Here is a 20,434-nt window from a genome sequence, read left to right as displayed (position 1 = left end):
ATCTTGGGGCATGCGCTCTATCTCCTTCTGAACCTGTGCCAACTTTAGAGGGTTAGGCCTATAAGGATGTTGCTTAATCGGAACAGCATCTCCTATACCTACATCATGCACAATTTGGTTAGTACTTCCCAGTTTGTTTCCGCATATCTCCCCACGTGAAAGTAACAAATCTTTCAGGTCATTTCGATTTCCTTGTAGAAGATAACGCAATAATTTATCCGAATTTTTGACAACTTCCTCATTGTCCAATTTGATTTGAGGAATGTCCAATTCAGAATCCTCTGAACTTGGTTTGTCCTTCTGTGCTGTAATCATTAACACCTTCTCCTCTTGCTTTCCTACCTGATCAAAATATCTTCTGAGCATATTCACATGACACTGTCTGTGAGATTTTTTCCTGTCTGGGGTCCTTATCAAGTAGTTCACCTCACTCAATTTCCTCTCAATTTGATAAGGTCCACTAAACCTTGCTTTTAAAGGCTCACCTGTTACTGGAAGTAACCTTATCCTCAATTGAAAAATTATGAATTTTTGCTTTCTTATCCGCTTCCTGTTTCATTGTATGTTGTGATTCTTTTAAATGCTGTCTAGCCAACTCCCCAGCTCTATTTAATCATTCTCAAAGATTTGACACATAGTCCAAATGGATGGTCTTTGAATTCTGACTTATTCATAGAACATAGAACATAGAACATAGAAGAATACAGCGCAGTACAGGCCCTTTGGCCCTCGATGTTGCGCCGATCCAAGCCCACCTAACCTACACTAGCCCACTATCCTCCATATGCCTATCCAATGCCCGCTTAAATGCCCATAAAGAGGGAGAGTCCACCACTGCTACTGGCAGGGCATTCCATGAACTCATGACTCGCTGAGTAAAGAACCTACCCCTAACATCTGTCCTATACCTACCACCCCTTAATTTAAAGCTATGCCCCCTCGTAATAGCTGACTCCATACGTGGAAAAAGGTTCTCATGGTCAACCCTATCTAAACCCCTAATCATCTTGTACACCTCCATCAAGTCACCCCTAAACCTTCTTTTCTCTAATGAAAACAACCCCAAGTGCCTCAGCCTTTCCTCATACTATCTTCCTACCATACCAGGCAACATCCTGGTAAACCTCCTCTGCACCCGTTCCAGTGCCTCCACATCCTTCCTATAGTATGGCGACCAAAACTGCACACAATACTCCAGATGCAGCCGCACCAGAGTCCTATACAACTGCAACATGATCTCAGGACTCCGGAACTCAATTCCTCTACCAATAAAAGCCAGTACGCCATATACCTTCTTCACCGCACTATTTACCTGGGTGGCAACCTTCAAAGATCTGTGTACATGGACACCAAGATCCCTCTGCTCATCCACACTACCAAGTATCCGACCATTAGCCCAGTACCCCATCTTTTTGTTACTCTTACCAAAGTGAATCACCTCACACTTCCCTACATTGAACTCCATTTGCCATCTTTCTGCCCAGTTCTGCAGCTTATCTATATCCCGGTGTAACCTGCCACATCCTTCCTCACTGTCAACAACTCCTCCGACTTTCGTATCATCCGCAAACTTGCTCACCCAACCTTCTAGCCCCTCCTCCAGGTCATTTATAAAAATGACAAACAGCAATGGTCCCAAAACAGATCCTTGCGGAACACCACTAGTAACGGCACTCCAAGATGAACCTTTACCATCAATTACTACCCTCTGTCTTCTTCCAGCCAGCCAATTCCTAATCCAAACCTCCAACTCACACTCAATGCCGTGCCTCCGTATTTTTCGAAGTAGCCTACCATGGGGAATCTTATCAAACGCCTTACTAAAATCCATATACATCACATCTACCGCTTTCCCCTCGTCCACCTCCTTAGTCACCTTCTCAAAGAATTCAATAAGGTTTGTGAGGCATGACCTGCCCTTCACAAAACCATGCTGACTATCCTTGATCACATTATTCCTATCCAGATGTTCATAAATCCTATCCCTTACAATTCTCTCTAATACTTTGCCCACAACAGAAGTGAGACTCACCGGCCTATAGTTACTAGGGTTATCCCTACTCCCCTTCTTGAACAAGGGAACCACATTTGCTAGCCTCCAGTCTTCTGGCACTGCTCCTGTAGACAACGAGGACATAAAAATCAAGGCCAATGGCTCTGCAATCTCCTCCCTTGCTTCCCAGAGAATCCTAGGATAAATGCCATCAAGCCCAGGGGACTTATCTATTTTCACCCTTTCCAGAATTTCCAACACCTCTTCCCTACATACCTCAAAGCCATTCATTCTACTTAATTGTGACTCAGTATTCACATCGGCAACAATGTCCTGTTCCTGAGTGAATACTGACGAAAAGTATTCATTCAGTGTCTCCCCAATTTCTTCAGCCTCCACACGCAACTTCCCACTACTATCCTTGACTGGACCTATTCCTACCCTAGTCATTCTTTTATTCCTGACATACCTATAGAAAGCCTTAGGGTTTTCCCTAATCCTACCAACTAAGGACCTTTCATGTCCCCTCCTTGCTGCTCTTAGCTCTCTCTTCAGGTCCTTCCTGGCTACCTTATAACTCTCAATCGCCCCAATTGAACCTTCACGCCTCATCTTTACATAGGCCGCCCTCTTCCATTTAACAAGGGATTCCAATTCCTTATTAAACCACGGCTCCCTCACACGACCCTTTCCTCCCTGCCTGACAGGTACATACTTATCAAGGACACTCAATAGTTGCTCCTTGAACAAGCTCCACATATCAATTACGCCCTTGCCTTGAAGCCTACTTTTCCAAGCCACGCATCCTAAGTCGTGCCTCACCGCATCATAATTTCCCTGCCCCCAGCTTTAATTCTTGCCCTGCAGTGCACACTTATCCCTCTCCATCACTAGAGTAAAAGTCACCGAATTGTGGTCACTGTCCCCAAAGTGTTCACCTACCTCTACTTCTAACACCTGGCCTGGTTCGTTACCCAGAACCAAATCCAGTATGGCCTCACCTCTTGTTGGCCTGTCTACATATTGTGTCAGGAAACCCTCCTGCACACATTGGACAAACACCGACCCATCTAACGAACTAGAACTATAGCTTTCCCAATCAATATCAGGAAAGTTAAAGTCCCCCATAACAACCACCCTATTACTTTCACTCTTCTCTTGAATCATCCTTGCAATCCTTTCTTCTACATTTCTAGGACTATTAGGAGGCCTGTAAAAAACTCCTAACAGGGTGACCTCACCTTCCTATTCCTAACCTCAGCCCAAACTACCTCAGATGGCGAGTCTTCATCCATCGTCCTTTCCACTGCTGTAATACGATCTTTGACAAGCAATGCCACATCTCCCCCTCTTTTACCCCCACCTCTGACCCTACTAAAACATTTAAACCCTGGAACCTGCAACGGCCAATCCTGTCCCTGTTCTACCCATGTCTCCGTAATAGCCACAACATCGAAATCCCAGGTACCAACCCATGCTGCAAGTTCACCTACCTTATTTCGTATACTTCTTGCATTGAAGTATACACACTTCAAGCCACTTTCCTGTTTACAGGCACCCTCCTTTGAGATTGATGCCATGTTCCTAACCTCCCTACACTCCAGGTCCTGCACCCTAAAGCTACAGTCTAGGTTCCCATGCCCCTGCAGAGTTAGTTTAAACCCCCTCCCCAAGAGCACTAGCAAACCTCCCGCCAATAATACTGGTGCCCCTCAGGTTCAGGTGTAGACCATCCTGTTTATAGAGGTCCCACCTTCCCCAGAAAGAACCTCATTTATCCAAATACCAGAATCCCTCCCTCCTGCACCATCCCTGTAGCCACACATTTAACTGTTCTCTCTCCCTATTCCTCGACTCTCTATCACGTGGCACGGGTAACAAACCAGAGACAACAACTCTGTTTATTCTAACTCTGAGCTTCCAACCTAGCTCCCTGAAAGCCTGCCTAACATCCTCAGCCCTCCTCCTACCTATGTCATTGGTGCCAATGTGGACCACGACTTCAGGCTGCTCCCCCTCCCCCTTAAGGACCCGGAAAACACGATCAGAGACATCACATACCCTTGCACCTGGGAGGCAACATACCAAACGTGAGTCTCTCTCGCCCCCACAAAACCGCCTATCTGTGCCCGAACTATCGAGTCCCCAATTACTATTTTTCTGCTCTTCTCCACTCTTCCCTTCTGAGCAACGGGGACAGGCTCTGTGCCAGAGGCCTGAGCCCCATTACTTACTCCTGGTAAGTTGTCCCCCCCACAAGTATCCAAAACGGTATATTTGTTCTTGAGGGGAATGGCCGCAGAGGGTCCCTGCACTGGCTGCTTCCTCCCAGTCCCCCTCACTGTCACCCATCTGTCTGCAATCTTTGGAGTTACTACTTCCCTAAAGCTCTGATCTATGACCCCCCTCTGCCTCCCGAATGATCCTAAGTTCATCCAACTCCAGCTCCAGTTCCCTAACAGGGTCTTGGAGGAGCTGGAGATGGGTGCACTTCCTGCAAGTGTAATCAGCAGGGATGACCATGGCATCCCTCACCTCAAACATGTTGCAAGAGGAACATTGCACTGCCTTCACTGCCATCCCTCTGAAAGTAACCTTTTTTTTAAAAAAAATCTGGGTCTAAAGAATAGAACAAGCTAAATGCAGCACTTACCTACTTATCACAATGGGTCTTATTATTAGGTTAGAGGAGGAGGGAGGGTTCTTCTCCTGCGTGCTTTTATAGGGAAAAAACCTACCCGGCTGCCCCTCTGGTCTTCGTCACTTCCCCCTGGTGCTCCTGCTCTTTCTGTGAAAAGAGAAAAAAAAACACCGCTGCCCGCTACCAGTAAGTAATTTTAAAACAAACTGTCTCACCTTAGCTGTAGCCTTCCGGGTTCCTTTACACTCTGCTGCTGCTCGCACTCAAAATGACCGTTGGCGTCGAAGGGTGAGTATTTATACTCACTGTTTTCCTTCCTGGCTGCCCCTCTGGACTTCGTCACTTCCCCCTGCTGCTCCCGCTCTTTCTGTGAAAAGAGAAAAAAAAACACCGCTGCCCGCTACCGGTAAGTAATTTTAAAACAAACTGTTTCACCTTAGCTGTAGCCTTCCGGGTTCCTTTACACTCATTCATTTCTCCTTTATCAATCTTAACGGTCCTCCAATTCATGCCCCAAAATTAATTCAAATGGATTGAATTTGGTCATCAATTTGATGCATTTGGTGCATCTCTGATGCGGCACGGTGGCTCAGTGGTTAGCACTGCTGCCTCACAGCATCAGGGTCCCAGGTTCAATTCCAGCCTCAGGTGACTATCTGTGTGGAGTTTGCACATTCTCCCCGTGTCTGCGTGGGTTTCCTCCCACAGTCCAAAGATGTGCAGATCAGGTGAATAGGCCATGCTAAATTGCCCATAGTGTTAGGTGAATTAGTCAGAGGGAAATGGTTCTGGGTGGGTTACTCTTCGGAGGGTCGGTGCGGACTGGTTGGGCCGAAGGGCCTGTTTCCACACTGTAGGGAATCTAATCCAAAAGTACAAATGGAACTCTTTTATCCCAATCATCTGGATAATCCTGACCATAAGCCCTCAACATGGTCTTTCGTATGTAATGTTATCTTTCTAGCGCTCCTTGTGATTCCGAATGGTACGCAGTAGATTTGAATTGCTTTATTCCCAAGTTATCCATCGCGTCCTTGAATAGTTTGGATGTGAAGTTTGATCCTTGATCTGACTGGATGTCTATTGGTAGTCTGTATCTAGTAAAAAATTTAAGAAATTCTTCTCTAACAATTTTTAGCTGTGATGTTGCATAATGGGATTGCCTCTGGAAATCTAGTTGACACATCCATGATTGTTAATAAATATTTATTCCCACTTTTTGTTTGAGGTAGGGGACCTACACAATCAATCAAGACTCTTGTGAAAGGTTCCTCAAATGCTGGAATAGGTATTAATAGGTATTACTGCCTGTGGGTTTCCAATTAACTGACATGTATGACATGTCTGGCAAAATTCAACTACATCCTTGTGTAGTCCAGGCCATTAAAAATGTCTTTGTATTTTAGCCTGTGTTTTCCTCACCCCTAAATGACTTCTAAGTGGTGGCTCAAGCACTACTCGCAGCACCTCCTTTCTATACTCTACTGGCAAAACAATTTGATAAATCTCTGCCCATTTCTCATCTGCTTGAATGTGTGATGGTCTCCATTTCCTCATTAAGACATCATTTGTTAAGTAATAACACACAGGCATGCATTCACTCCCCTTCTCTGAATATGCCTTTTGACACAACTCTTTTAACCTGTCATCTTGCTGCTGTAACTCGATCAGCTTAGCAGAGCTAATGTTGCTTGCATGTTTACCTGTTTGTTCCTTTTCTGTCCCACTTATCTGATCAAAAAAAATGTCTTGGATAAAGCTACGTCAGCTTCCTTATCTGTGCCTTTTGATCCCTCCTTCTTAGCTTGTGCCTCTGTGGTCTTGGGAAAATTCCTGGAAAAACATTCTTCATTTCTTCAATTGCCTGAGTCTGCACTGGCTTTTCAACTAGAGTAGGCAGCACACCTACCGATGAATCAGCTGTATTATTTGCCAAGGAGAAATTGTATTCCTGAAATTGAGAGTTCATTCAGTACTCCTACCATAAATTCTCCACTCTTCTCTGGATTCTCTAGCCTCACTTTACATAACTGAACACTGTCGCCAGTACCTTTTCTGGCAATAGTCCTTCAGGAGTACATATCTCCTCATCCTTCAGCATTACAAACTAAGAGGATCCTGTGTCCTTAATATTGTAATCGCGTTACTGGCTACTCCTGGCCTATATGAATAAACTTTACCCTTGCATGTATATTTTTTAAGCAGATCTGGCACTTTCTCCTTAACCAACATCTGATCATCTTGTACACTCTGAGGCAGCTGTCTAACTTCCCTTGTGCTTTTTGTGACTAGTCCGACAAAACTCCCAGGCTTGTCCGGTTTTCCTACATCTGGCTTTCTCCTAGCCCACCAACACTGTGATTTTGTGTGGCCCACTTTATTACAATGAAAACACCAGAGCTTTTTAACTTCTTTGTCCCCCTCAGTGATTACTTTTTTACCCTGTGGTAAGTTATCCTTGTGATCTTCACTGAGATCTACCTTTCCCTTACCACATGAGGATTTCTCTTTGCCCCAATTTCTATCCCTCATGGACTGAAATTGATTCTGGAAGCCAAGCCGTGTTTTATGAACCAGCTCATAATCATCAGCCACTTCAGCTGCTGCTAACCTTGCCATTTTAACTCTCTGCTCTTCCACATGAGTTTGCACTACTTCCTCACTAAGGTCACCTTCAGCCTTTATCTCCAGCCTTTTACGCTGACTTCCCTTTTTAAAGTGTCAGTTTCTCTCTTTTTCTCTCTGTTCTGCTTTTAATTGTAACTCAAACTGTTTCAGTTCTGCTGCCCTTTCCTTATCTCTCGCCTCTAACTCAAGCTGCTTCATTTGTAATTGAATTCTTGCCATCTCTATAGATTCTGATTGTTTCTCCAGCAAGTTTAAATGCTGAGCTACTGCTATAATTATCTCTCCTTTCCTCACAGAAGGAGGCAGTCCCAACCCCAGCTTGTCTGCTAAATCCAACAGCCTGGCCTTAATTACCTTCCTGAAGAAGGGCTCATGCCCGAAACGTCGATTCTCCTGCTCCTTGGATTCTGCCTGACCTGCTGCGCTTTTCCAGCAACACATTTTCAGCTTATTCACCTTTTGCGAAACTCCCAAAGTCACTGCATCCACTTCCAGAAAACTTTTGATGATTGAAAGACATGTTACTATCCCAAGCTTTGGCTACCCAACCGAACCAACACGCGAAATAAAGACACTAGCACCTACCACTCACTGTTTAAAATCCCGCAAAAAGGCCCCAGTCTGTTATGGGCCAAGCCAGACCACTCAAAACATTCTTAAGCAGGCAGCCCAGACCATAACTTTGCAATTTGTTTTGGTAAGTGTACAGTGACAATTACACAGAATAAGCTAGCTTGGTTGACTACTAGGTTTTAAAACAGATAGAAATTTATTCACAAAATTACACAATGAAACACAAAGAACAGAATAAAGAACCCCTACAGAACTCAGTCTATCCAAAATAGACTTCATTATGCTGTTCCAAATGTACATAACAGTCCCAATAAGCAAACCCCCTTAAAACAGTTTAAAAAATGGAAAAGATGCTTATAGCTTGAAGTTAGAAGGGCAGAAAATGAGAGAGAGAGTTCGCACACAGCTCACTGTTGAAGTCCTAACTAGGTCTGAACTGAACTGTTCAGCTAGAGAACTGACCACACCCTTTTCATTAGCCAGGTCACTTCTAATACATGACCACTTTGGCCTGAAGTCTCATCTGTTTACATACAAACAAAAAGGCCTCTCAATACCCCTTAATCTCTGTACCAAACCAGTCTAACCGGCACCGGGAGCTGTTTATGACCCCTCTGAGAAAAACCAAGGACATAGTATCCTTGAGAAAAGGAACAGTTTTTACAAAAAAGGAACCAGCTTTGTGACACTTTGTGGAGCCACCTTCAATCAGACCCCACCATCAAACATGTATTTCCCGCCCCAACCCTATCTGCATTCTCTAGGAACCATTCCCTCCCTGGTTAGGTCCACACTCCTCACTATCCCCCTTTCTACTCCTGGCACCTTTCCCCTATGAGGTGCAAAAACTGTGCCCACACCCCCATCTCACCTCCATTCAAGGTCCCCAAAGATCATTTCAAATTTGGCAGAGATTTACTTCTACATCCTCCAAACTCATCTATTGTATCCATTGTTCTCAATGTGATCTCCTGTATCTCAGAAACTTTAAGTGCTATCTTGCAGAATGGTTCAGGGAACATCTTGTGTCTATATGCACCAACCAGCCCCACCTTCCTGTGGCTATCCTCTTCAACTGCCCCTCCCACTACCCTAAGCACTTATTTATTCTGGGCCTCCTCCACTGCCTACACAAGGAGGAACACAAACTGGAGGAGGAACACCTCATCTTCTGCCTCGGGAACCTACAACCACATGGCATGAACATTGAATTCACCAGTTTCCAAATCTCCCTTCCCCCCATCCCATTCCAGATCCAACCCTCCTACTCAGATCCACTCATTTGACCTGACCTACCTATCTGCTCCACACTACCCACTGACCTATCACTATCACCTCCTATCTTCACCCACCTATTGCCTACCTTTCCCCTACACCCATTCTCTACTTCTCCTCATTTATGTCTCAACCCCTTCCTCCTCCCCAGTCCTGAAGTAAAGTCTTGCCCGAAACGTTGACTCTCTTGCTCCTCGGATGTGCCCTGACCTACTGTGCCTTTTCCAGTGTCACGCTTCACCAACTCTGATTTCTCCATCAACTGCAATCCCCATTGTCTTCAAACAATTGATTTCTACATTGTTGAAATAAATAAAACATTGGTAGCTCATGAGTCAAATTAATGTTGCACATTGAGTGACGTCCTGAACTGTTCGCTCTACATGATTTTGATAATCAAAAGATGTTTGTTTGCAAATCCTTTACAAATATGGCATGGGTACAGTTTCTGATGGGTGAGGACACATCACAGACACCATCTTCCAACTTTAGGAGGCCTTATTGCACTGGACAGTACATACCCCAGTATCCCCACGATGTTTTTTCTCGAAGAAATGGTCCTATTTCTCTAAACGTCTGGTGTTACCTAAGCCTTTTAAAGTAGGTCTTAAATCATTGACTCTTCTTCAAACACATTCCAGTATCTCAGCATCACTTATGATATGAAGAAACCTAAATGCGTTCCTCATCAATGAATAATAACTGTATTATACTTGTTTGTTTATACAGAATAATTCTGATAATGAAAATAAAAACAGTATTTATTTTTGCTATTGATTCTTGGCACTGACTGTGTCAAGAATTCAAAAATATACATTCTATTTTAAAAAGCTCTTTCTGGTGTTGAACAGCTTTGAGCATATTAACTCAGTATGTATTGAAAGTTGCAAGCTTTGCCTATACAGGAAAAAGTCTTGGTGTAAAACATTGCCCTCCCTTCAGGTGGTTTTGGATATGGGTGGCAGTTAATCAGGTGAGACAGTAGTGGGTGGAGTTCCTACCGACTTCCCAACTCTGCCCCAATTAAGTCTGGGTCAGGAAGACTCCTGCCTTCCCATGAAGTTGCCAGGCATGAAGTGAAAAAGCACTTCTGTTAGCTTATTGGTCCAACGGTTTCAGGCACGGTCATTGTTTGAGGGGCTTGGATTCAGAAAGTTAGAAGTGTGGAGGTGGGGGGCTTTGGCTTATTGAGAGGTGATATGGGATTCCTGCCAGATCTCCAACCCTGATTCCTGATGAAGGGCTTAAATCCGAAACCTCGGCTCTCCTGCCCCTCAAATTCTGCCTGACCAGCTGTGCTTTTCCAGTGCCATAATTTTCAACTCAAATCTCCCACCCAGCAAGTGAGCCTTCTGTCGTCTGCATTAAAAGCTGCTGTATGTCTGTTGTAAATGAGTCTGAAAGGGAATGAAAGGCTTAATACTTGATTGAGAGCAGCTATCTCATCCATTATGATGCTATTGTGGTGGGAATATACAGCAGCATCTCATGAGAGACAGACCTAAGGCTCGGTCTTCAAATAGTCTTGTAGTAATGTACAGCCCTTTTCTTATAACCTGTGAATAATTGAACAAAAAAAAACTTTATCTTGTTTACTCTGCATCATTCTTCCTGTTAGACTAGAAGGCAGTTACCTCCACTCACCCCTAAAGGACCCATACACTTGAAAGATATGGATGGTAGTATACATCACCATATCTATATGAACTAACATCTTCCCCATCACATCTACATTTCTCTGCAATTACTATAATGCTAATATATTTGTATTGTCAATGAATGTATGCCCAGTCCCCGAGACACCATTTATCTAGGTCAGTAATAAAAGTGGTAAAGTGATATGGTCCTAACAGGGTTGCCTGCAGAAATCTATTGATAATTTGTTCTACACAGAAGGCTCTGTCTGTCAAAAGGCAGCTGTAACCCAATACAATCTTTACTTCTATATTGTATGAATCATTTCCAAACTTGTAATTCTTCTTTTCTTTAATATTACTTAAATGCTAACAAGTTGTGGAAGAATGCCATGCGTTGGATTTATCTCCTGGTGGTAAAATGTAACTTTGAAGGAAAAATTAGTGCCCTGGTTGAAGGATTGCACAGTGAGCTTGAGAATAGAAACACAGGACAGGGAAATTTGATCATGAAATACATTCACTAAAGTCTGCAAAGTGATTTTTAAACTCTGCTGAAACTGTGAGAGAACTGTGATGTCATTGCTGGTGTGAGCAGAAAAATGTATCCTTCACTCCAGAAATTGAGACGGTTAAGGGTTTTGAACACCCCAGACAACTGCTTGTATTTATTCAAGCATTACCTTGGAATTGAGGCCAAGAGAGTATAGCTTTGAACAGGACAATTTGAAAAAAAAAACAATTAAATGGGCCAGAAACAGCTAATAACTTATATAGTACATAGTCATACAACTAGGAGAAAGTGAACATTGCAGATGCTGGAGATCAGGGTTAAGAGTGTGGTGCTGGAAAAACACAGCATGTCAGGCAGCATCTGAGGAGCAGGAGAATCGATATTTTGGGCATATGCCCTTCATCAAAAATGAGGCTTCTGGGCTGGGGCTGATAGGTAAATGGGATGGGAGTGGGACTGTGAGGGAGGTAGCTGGGAATGTGATAGGTAGATGAAGGTGTGGGTGGAAGTGATAGGTTGGAGTGGATGCATGGGAAGGAAGGAAGATGGACACGTTAGACCGGTCAAAGGGGCGTTGCCGAGTTGGAGGTTTGGGACTCGGATATGTTCGGGAGGTGAAAAATAAGGAAATTGGTGGAATCTATATTGATCCTGTGTGGCTGCACGATCCCAAAGTGGAAGATGAGGCGTTCTTCCTCCAGGGGTGAGGTGGTTAGGGTTTGGTGATGGAGGAGGCCCAGGACTTGCATGTCCTTGGTGGAGTGGGAGGGGGAGTTAAAATGTTCAGCCACGGGGCGGGTTGGTGCAGGTGTCCCAGACATGTTCTTTGAAATGACCCGCAAGTTGGCGTCCTGTTTCCCCAATGTAGAGGAGACCACATCTGGTGCAACAGATACAGTTGATAATGTGTGTGGAAGTATAGGTAAATCCCTATCGGATATGGAGAGATCTTTTGGGGCCTTGAACAGAGGTGAAGGGGGGAGGTGTGGGCGCAGGTTTTGCTCTTTCTGCGGTGGCATGGGAAGGTGCCAGGAGTGGGGGTGGAATGGTGGGGGGGAGGGGAGGGGGCGTGGATCTGACAAAGAAGTTGCAGAAGGAATGGTCTCTCCGGAATGCATGTAGGGGTGGGGAGGGAAATATGTTACTCATGGCGGGGTCTGTTTGCATGTGGTGGACATTGTGGAGGATGATGTGATGTATGCGGAGGTTGGTGGGGTTGCCAAACCCTAACCACCTGACACCTGGAGGAAGAATGCTTCATTTTCACTTTGGAACCCTGAACCACACTGGATCAACATTGATTTCACCAGTTTCCTTATTTCCCCTCCCCCCCACCTTATCCCAGTCCCAACCTTCCAACTCAGCACCACCGCTTTGACCGGTCCTACCTGTCCATCTTCCTTCCTTCCCACTCATCCGCTCCGACCTATCACTTCCGCCTGCACCTTCATCTACCTATTACATTCTCAGCTACCTGCCCCCCAGCCCCACCCTCCTCCCATTTATCTGTCGGCACCCCCCAGCCCACAAGCCTCATTCCTGATGAAGGGTTTATACCCAGAACATCAATTCTCCTGCTCCTTGGATGTTGCCTGACCTGCTGTGCTTTTCCAACACCATACTCTGAACAGTCATACAATGAAAGAGATAAAATGAAGACTTTGAAAACAACTCACAATTGCAGTGGGTCGAGCAGTTTAATTAGTGGATCCAAAGACATGCAGCAAGATTTGCTGATGGATTGACCACCTGAGATAGTGTAGGATTTGTGGGACGTCAAAGCAAACTGTGTCATGTGCTATTGCGTAGTAGTTTAAGAACAGTGTACAACATTTATCAGAGTAGTGACCAAGTTGTTATGTGCTGATAATATTTAGGCCAAAGCTATTTGTGTCAGATCATATAAAGGGCTCTTTGGCAACCCAGCCAGGAGGACTTGAAGCTAAGGAAATGCAGCACATGCTATGACGGGTTATTCACAAATTATGGGGCAGTGAAATTGCCAGTTGAGCAGAGTTGGTTCAAGTTATTCTTAACGGAGACGATCTGGGGGTGGGTTATGCCAGACATAGGTAAACCTGTAGCTGAAATGAAACTTTGGATAGCAAGATCCACTTATAAATTGCTTCAAATAAGGAATGCAGTAATGAAACTTAAAAAGGAGCAGAGAATAGTTCTTAGAAATAAGTGGGAAGCACCTCAGTAAGGTCAGATGGTCTGAAAAATATAAGAAAGGGAAACATATTTGTGTACAAATCTTGTTTCCTTGGGTTGAGTCTTACACTCGTTTTGTCTAAGTCCGACTTGTGTTGAGATTTATCAAGGGTTTTACACTGTTAGTGGGTTCTCTCGCGATAATACAAACATGCCCAATAACTATCTACATCATCCCTGTAGTATCCCTCAGAGCTAATTCTGGTCTCATTTTACCATGTGCTATTCCCAGAAAAACTTGCCACTCTGCAGATTGTGTATCTGGGCAAGTACGGTCGGTGTAGAGCTGCCCTACACAGTTCCTGGCACAAATCCTGGACTTCACAGAGAGGGAGAACTCAGCACCCCACTGAGTGGGCAAGATGGGATTTTGGACAGTGTGGTGTGGATGTGGAACTTCCACTTCCCCAGGACCACAAGTGATAGTCATGACACCAGACCACGCCTAATATGATCCCAAGTTACCTCCTACTTTAAAGCAATCATAGCTAACTGGAGGAGTACACCACACTGCAGAAAGAAGGTCAATGCTTCTCCACTCATCAGCATAAGTTCCACCATCTTTTCTCCAAAACCTCATACTCACTTTGTCATTGCTACTGTAGGCACTTTCCGCCAACACTCAAGCTCTACCATTCTCACTAATCTCTGCAAAATCTTTCCTGACTGTCGCCACCCACACCACTAACCCTGCATGCTCCCTGCCTAATCACTCTCTCAGGATACCTCCCCACCTTCACAAAAATGACAACTGTGCCATCTACTTTCATCTCCTGTAATACCTGCCCCTCCCTTATTGCAGGAAGAAAACAACCCACAATAAGATTCAGCATGGGCAGTGAACTGCCTGACATTCAGCTCTTCATTCCAAACCCCTGGACTGCGGCAGGAAAGCTTTGAGCATCCAGGTAGTCTCAGGTTGAGAAACACTATGACAGTGAGCAAAGAATCCAGAGAGGCAGCCTGGTGCAGTCCATGAGCTCAAAATGCATAATGTCCTTCCTGCAACATTACAAGCACTTTGCATTTTCAGGAAATCAATAACCCTTCAAAATATCACTTGTGTCTTAGTGCCATTTTCTGTAGTGAAGACTGATGTGTAAAATCCATTTTCCATCTCTGTCATGCATTGGTGTTCACATGAATCTTCCTGGGAGAAATATTTCAATGAGCCTATACAGTATTAATGGCCTCTGAACTCTACAATGAAAAAGACATTGCCGTTACTAACCTGTAATACAGTATCTTCTTTGTCCCTTTGACTATTAATAGTGATATCCATTTTTGTTATTTCTCATGGGAACTATTTTCTTTAATCCCACAATAACATTTCAACATAGGTTTGATTTCTTTTTGAATATAATTTATTAACTATTCTAAATATATTTTGTTACATTTTTCTTCTAAAAAATAACAGCATGCAGCCTTCTATTTTGCATTCAGTTGATCTTGAGTTTATCATTTTTCTTCTATGTTGAAAATGGACACACAAAACTTTTGTATCTAAGTACGTCTATATGTGTTGGTGAACTTAATATTACTCATGACCTTTTGTTAGAATGCTCGTGTTTTGCAGAAATTGTTATGCAATTATATTTCACCTATAACTTCCATTGCTGAAGAAGTAGAATCTCTCTTATTTTCAAATGCTGAGGAAATGCTGATTCTGTCAACTGTGGAGAAAAAAACAGGAAATAAAGTAATCACACATAAGCATTTGAAATACATTTAGCTGCGCTTGCTCAGGTATAATTTGAATTGATAGGCAAAAGCACAGCTTTATCTCAGACTGCCTGCTGATCTCCAGTCAAGACCACAAATACAACATATTAAAACATTCGCCATATAACATAGTGCCATTGCAACTTGTTTTCAGTGTTAATGCAATTACTGCTATGTTCACTTTGGAGTGACTTAGTTACAAATTATTTTATCCACTTGGAACTGATATAAAAGAATTGCAGAAATGAAGATAAGGCACACATTTTTGGCAATAACGGTCAAAGCAAAATATCTTTGAAATGGTTGACATTTCTTTCGGGAAATCTTCACTGAAATGCTACAGTGCTTTCTTAGAAACAACAAGATGTTCAGCATTGTTGCTCTGCTGCTAATGGAACAAAAGTAATAGAATGTGATTTAGAAAACCACAATAAAGAGCTTATTTTAAAAATACAATTGTGCTTAAAACTCTGTGAAATATGAAAAAATTATTTTCATAAATCATGGCTAGGAGAGCAGGAGAGTTCAATTTATTCAATTAGATGTTACACAAGACCTTTGGAATAAGATCCATGCGGATTGGTGGACATTACCCTGGGAAATCAACCAGAGAATGGCTCTCACCTTAAGGCTAAGTGAGGTTTCTCACCATGTCTTACCAAACTCACCTCATGTAAATGCCCTGCCCGATGGTGTTCCTCAGGTCTGGTTCCATATCTATTTTACCACGTGCTATTCCCTGAATAACTTGCCATTCAGCAGGTATCTAAGTATTCACCAGCATTCCTGTTGCCCGCGCCATCTTTAAAATTGTGAATTGTACACCCAGCCAAACACTGTCAGTCTGGAGCTGTCCTGCCTGTCTCCTGACATTTGCCTGGAAATGCCAAACAGGGGGAAATTGGTGCTATGCATTCTGTGGGGAGACTTGGAATTCCTCCAGGATAAGACAGTGCCTACATGGCAATTCCTTATGCCCCAGGACCAGAAATGTAGGCCCCATCACCAAACTATGCCATCCTGGTCTGAGGTTGCCACCCAGGTTAAAGCAGTCTCATGCATCACAAAGAATGTCCAGCAATGTAAGAAGAAGATCAATGTCTGTTTTGTCAGGGTAAGTGCCACCATCTTCTCCCTGGACTGCCTACTTACTTGAGTGGGAGACCTCTCCATCTGTATGATAGTAAATGTGTGCCACCCACTTTCATCTTTTGTGATACCATCCTCTCTCACATTCCAGGAGGCAAACAGCTTAAAATAGGCAGAAAGAGTTAAGTTGGATTGTGTGCTGCCCTTCAAAATTAATTGCAAGATTAATTCACTTTGTTTTGGAGCCAATTCATTGAATGCCATTCACAAAGAACAGAGTATGTTCCACTAATTGCTCTGCTCACTGGGGGTTTGTTAGCTCAGTTGGTTGGATGGCTGGCTTACTATGCAGTGTGATACCAGCAGTGTGGATTTAATTCTTATGCCAGCTGAGATTAGCATGCAGGATTCTCTTTCTCAACTTCTCCCTTTCCCTGAGGCAAGGTGACCATCAGGTTAAACTACCACTAGTTATTTCTCTAAAATGACAATGCAGCCTATGGACCAGTTAGGCTATGACATCTTTACCTTTTACCTACTCATTATAGATTTTAAAAATTAACTTTTGACATGTTATGACATACTCATGGAGAAGGTGTTCCTTAAACTTAGGCAAAAGTGAGGACTGCAGATGCTGGAGATCAGAGTCTAGATTAGAGTGGTGCTGGAAAAGCACAGCAGGTCAGGCAGCATTCGAGGTAGCAGGAAAATCGACGTTTCGGATCAAAATCCCATTATCAGCCCTTTCCTGATGTAGGCCCGGAATGTCGATTTTCCTGCTACCTCGGATGTTCCTTGAACTTAGCCTCCTGGCTCAGAAGTAAGGGCATTACCACTGTGTCACCGTAGCTCTCTCTACTTATTAGATGCTGAAACTAAATCAGATGAAATAGTTCATGTAAAGCACCCAGTTTAATTTTGAAAGCAATGATTAGTTTGCCATTGCCCTGTGTTGATCTAATTAATGTTAATTTCTATTTTCTCCTGTTAAGTAGCAACAGGTTCTGTTATTTACTGCATAAAGCTTAAAATGTTAATTATTTCAAAGGAGGAAGTTAATTAAATTAAGACACTCAGTTTTTTGTGTTTTAAGGCACACGTCTTTTTTTAATAATTCCATACTGGAAAGATTCACAATTTCAAATTATTTATAGAAAAATGCCACATGAGAAATAATAGATCAAAGAATTTTTTTTGTATTCATAACTTGGATAAAATGCCAGGCAATATTTAGCATTTTTCAGAATCATTAAAGTTGTTGTAATGGTTTTTTGTATGTCATAATGTTGTGATATATGGACTATTAAACTTGAATTCCTTTGAATGAGTTACCATCTGGAACTTTCATTTGAAAGAAAAGATAAGCTGTTAAATGGTGCAGAAGTTAATTGACTCAAAAAGGTGGCCAAATTTCTAAAACATCTGAAGCTGATCACCAGAAGACATTAGGGCATATTTCCCTGCAGAACTTCCCACCTGCCATTGTTTGAACTTTCTGCAGAAAAAAGGATAGTAAGCAACAGATTTCTTGCCTCCAGATGCTGTCAGACAAAGGAGGTCAACCATAACGCATTATCCCTCTCTATTTCAATGATATCTTAATGGCTTTGACAGTGACGATAAAAATAATTTCATTAATATTGATTGTGTGTCAGCAGCCAACATTGATCAAAACATGTTCAAAGTCTGTCAGTTTTTTTATACCAACATCAAGAAGGCCTACACTATGGAACAGTAGTAGCCAGGAGTGCCTGTGGTCTGCCACATTATCATTAAAGAGGGTTCCTTGTCAAGAACATAATAGTGTCTCTCTCTCTCTCTCTCTCTCTCTCATACTACAAATAAAATCTGGTACCTGAGCTCTGTTATGTCTTGGAAACGTACCACAGAAACAAAGATTTTTAATTTAAAGGAATTTGAAAAGCCACAGCTGGAAAATAATCGATCACAGTTTAAAGAATTAGCCACTTGTTCCTTCAGGCCTCCATTTTGGACAGCAGTGCTCACATTATTAAGGACCTGTTCAGTTTTCGGATTCCCCATACATGTTCCTTGGAATTATGATCAATTGATCCAGCCACAGCAGGGGTCATGACCACAGCGGTGCAGTGTTACTAATCAAGGATAGTCAGCATGGTTTTGTGAAGGGCAGGTTGTGCCTCACAAACCTTATTGAATTCTTTGAAAAGGTGACGAAGGAGGTTGATGAGGGGAAAGCGGTAGATGTGGTATATATGGATTTTAGTAAGGCGTTTGATAAGGTTCCCCATGGTAGGCTACTGCAGAAAATACGGAGATATGGCATTGAGGGTGAGTTGGAGGTTTGGATTAGGAATTGGCTGGATGGAAGAAGACAGAGGGTAGTAGTTGATGGCAAAGTTTCTTCATGGAGTGCCGTCACTAGCGATGTTCCGCAAGGATCTGTTTTGGGACCATTGCTGTTTGTCATTTTTATAAATGACCTGGAAGAGGGGTTAGAAGGTTGGGTGAGCAAGTTTGCGGATGATACGAAAGTCGGAGGAGTTGTTGACAGTGAGGAAGGATGTGGCAGGTTACAGCAGGATATAGAGAAGCTGCAGAGCTGGGCAGAAAGGTGGCAAATGGAATTCAATGTAGCTAAGTGTGAGGTGATTCACTTTGGGAAGAATAACAAAAAGATGGGGTACTGGGCTAATGGTCGGATACTTGGTAGTGTGGATGAGCAGAGGGATCTTGGTGTCCATGTACACAGATCTCTGAAAGTTGCCACCCAGGTAAATAGTGCGGTGAGGAAGGCATATGGCGTACTGGCTTTTATTGGTAGAGGAATTGAGTTCCGGAGTCCTGAGGTCATGATGCAGTTGTATAAGACTCTGGTGCGGCCGCATCTGGAATATTGTGTGCAGTTTTGGTCGCCATACTATAGGAAGGATGTGGAGGCATTGGAACGGGTGCAGAGGAGGTTTACCAGGATGTTGCCTGGTATGGAAGGAAGATCGTATGAGGAAAGACTGAGACACTTGGGGCTGTTTTCATTAGAGAAAAGAAGGTTTAGGGGTGACTTGATTGAGGTGTACAAGATGATTAGGGGGTTAGATAGGGTTGACAGTGTGAACCTTTTCCCGCGTATGGAGTCGGGTATTACAAGGGGGCATAGCTTTAAATTAAGGGGGGGTAGATATAGGACTGAAGTTAGGGGTAGGTTCTTCACTCAGCGAGTCGTAAGTTCATGGAATGCCCTGCCAGTAGCAGTGGTGGACTCTCCCTCTTTATGGGCATTTAAGCGGGCATTGGATAGGTATATGGAGGATAGTGGGTTAGTATAGGTTAGGTGGGCTTGGATCGGCGCAACATCGAGGGCCCAAAGGGCCTGTACTGCGCTGTATTCTTCTATGTTCTATGTTCTAAATTGAGGAGCAACATATGTACCTGCAAGTCTCAAGCCTCCATATGAAGAAGTCACAGCAGAACATCTCCCAGAACGTGCAAGAAGTCCAGAGTCTATTGTCCTTAATGTTATTTCCTCCAGATGAGCAAGGTACATTATTGCCACAGACTGCAGATATCCCAGGACATTATGAATGAACTATGCCAAAGACTGGAATGGAACTTGTTACCTGAAGGGATGGGAGCCATCCTATCACAGTAGCAATCAAGGTCACAGTGGCACTAAACATTTATGCAACTGGCTGCTTCCAAGAATCCACTGGGAGCTGTGTGGGATTTCACCACACTCGACCCACAAATGTATCAAGATTGTTACCAATACAGTCTGTGCCATTTCACTCCACTTCATCTCATTTCACTGCTGTCAAGTCAGTGTTGCAGCCAGGCAATAGGATTTACCAACACCGCTGGCTTCCCCCAATAGCAGTGTGCACATGTCATTCAATAACATGGCTGAATTCCTCAAGAGAAAACAGTTCCATTGTAAAAGTTATTTGTGGTCATTAGTACCACATCTTAGAATTCTGTGCCCAGTATCCTGTGAGTGCCATGATGCTTGTATTCTTGATAGTTCAAATATTCGTGTTTCATTCCAATGGCTGGAGGCCTTACAAAGATGATTACTAGAAGAGAAGGAGAAAGTGAGGACTGCAGATGCTGGAGATCAGAGCTGAAAACGTGTTGCTGGAAAAGCGCAGCAGGTCAGGCAGCATCCAAGGAGCAGG

The sequence above is a fragment of the Chiloscyllium plagiosum genome, unplaced genomic scaffold, assembly GCF_037043375.1.
Source record: "Chiloscyllium plagiosum isolate Xiang-an unplaced genomic scaffold, Cpla_swu_hap1 HiC_scaffold_16, whole genome shotgun sequence".
NCBI classification, from domain to species: Eukaryota; Metazoa; Chordata; class Chondrichthyes; order Orectolobiformes; family Hemiscylliidae; genus Chiloscyllium; species Chiloscyllium plagiosum.
The sequence above is the reverse complement of the archived record's forward strand: the minus strand, read 5'-3'. Positions refer to the sequence as shown.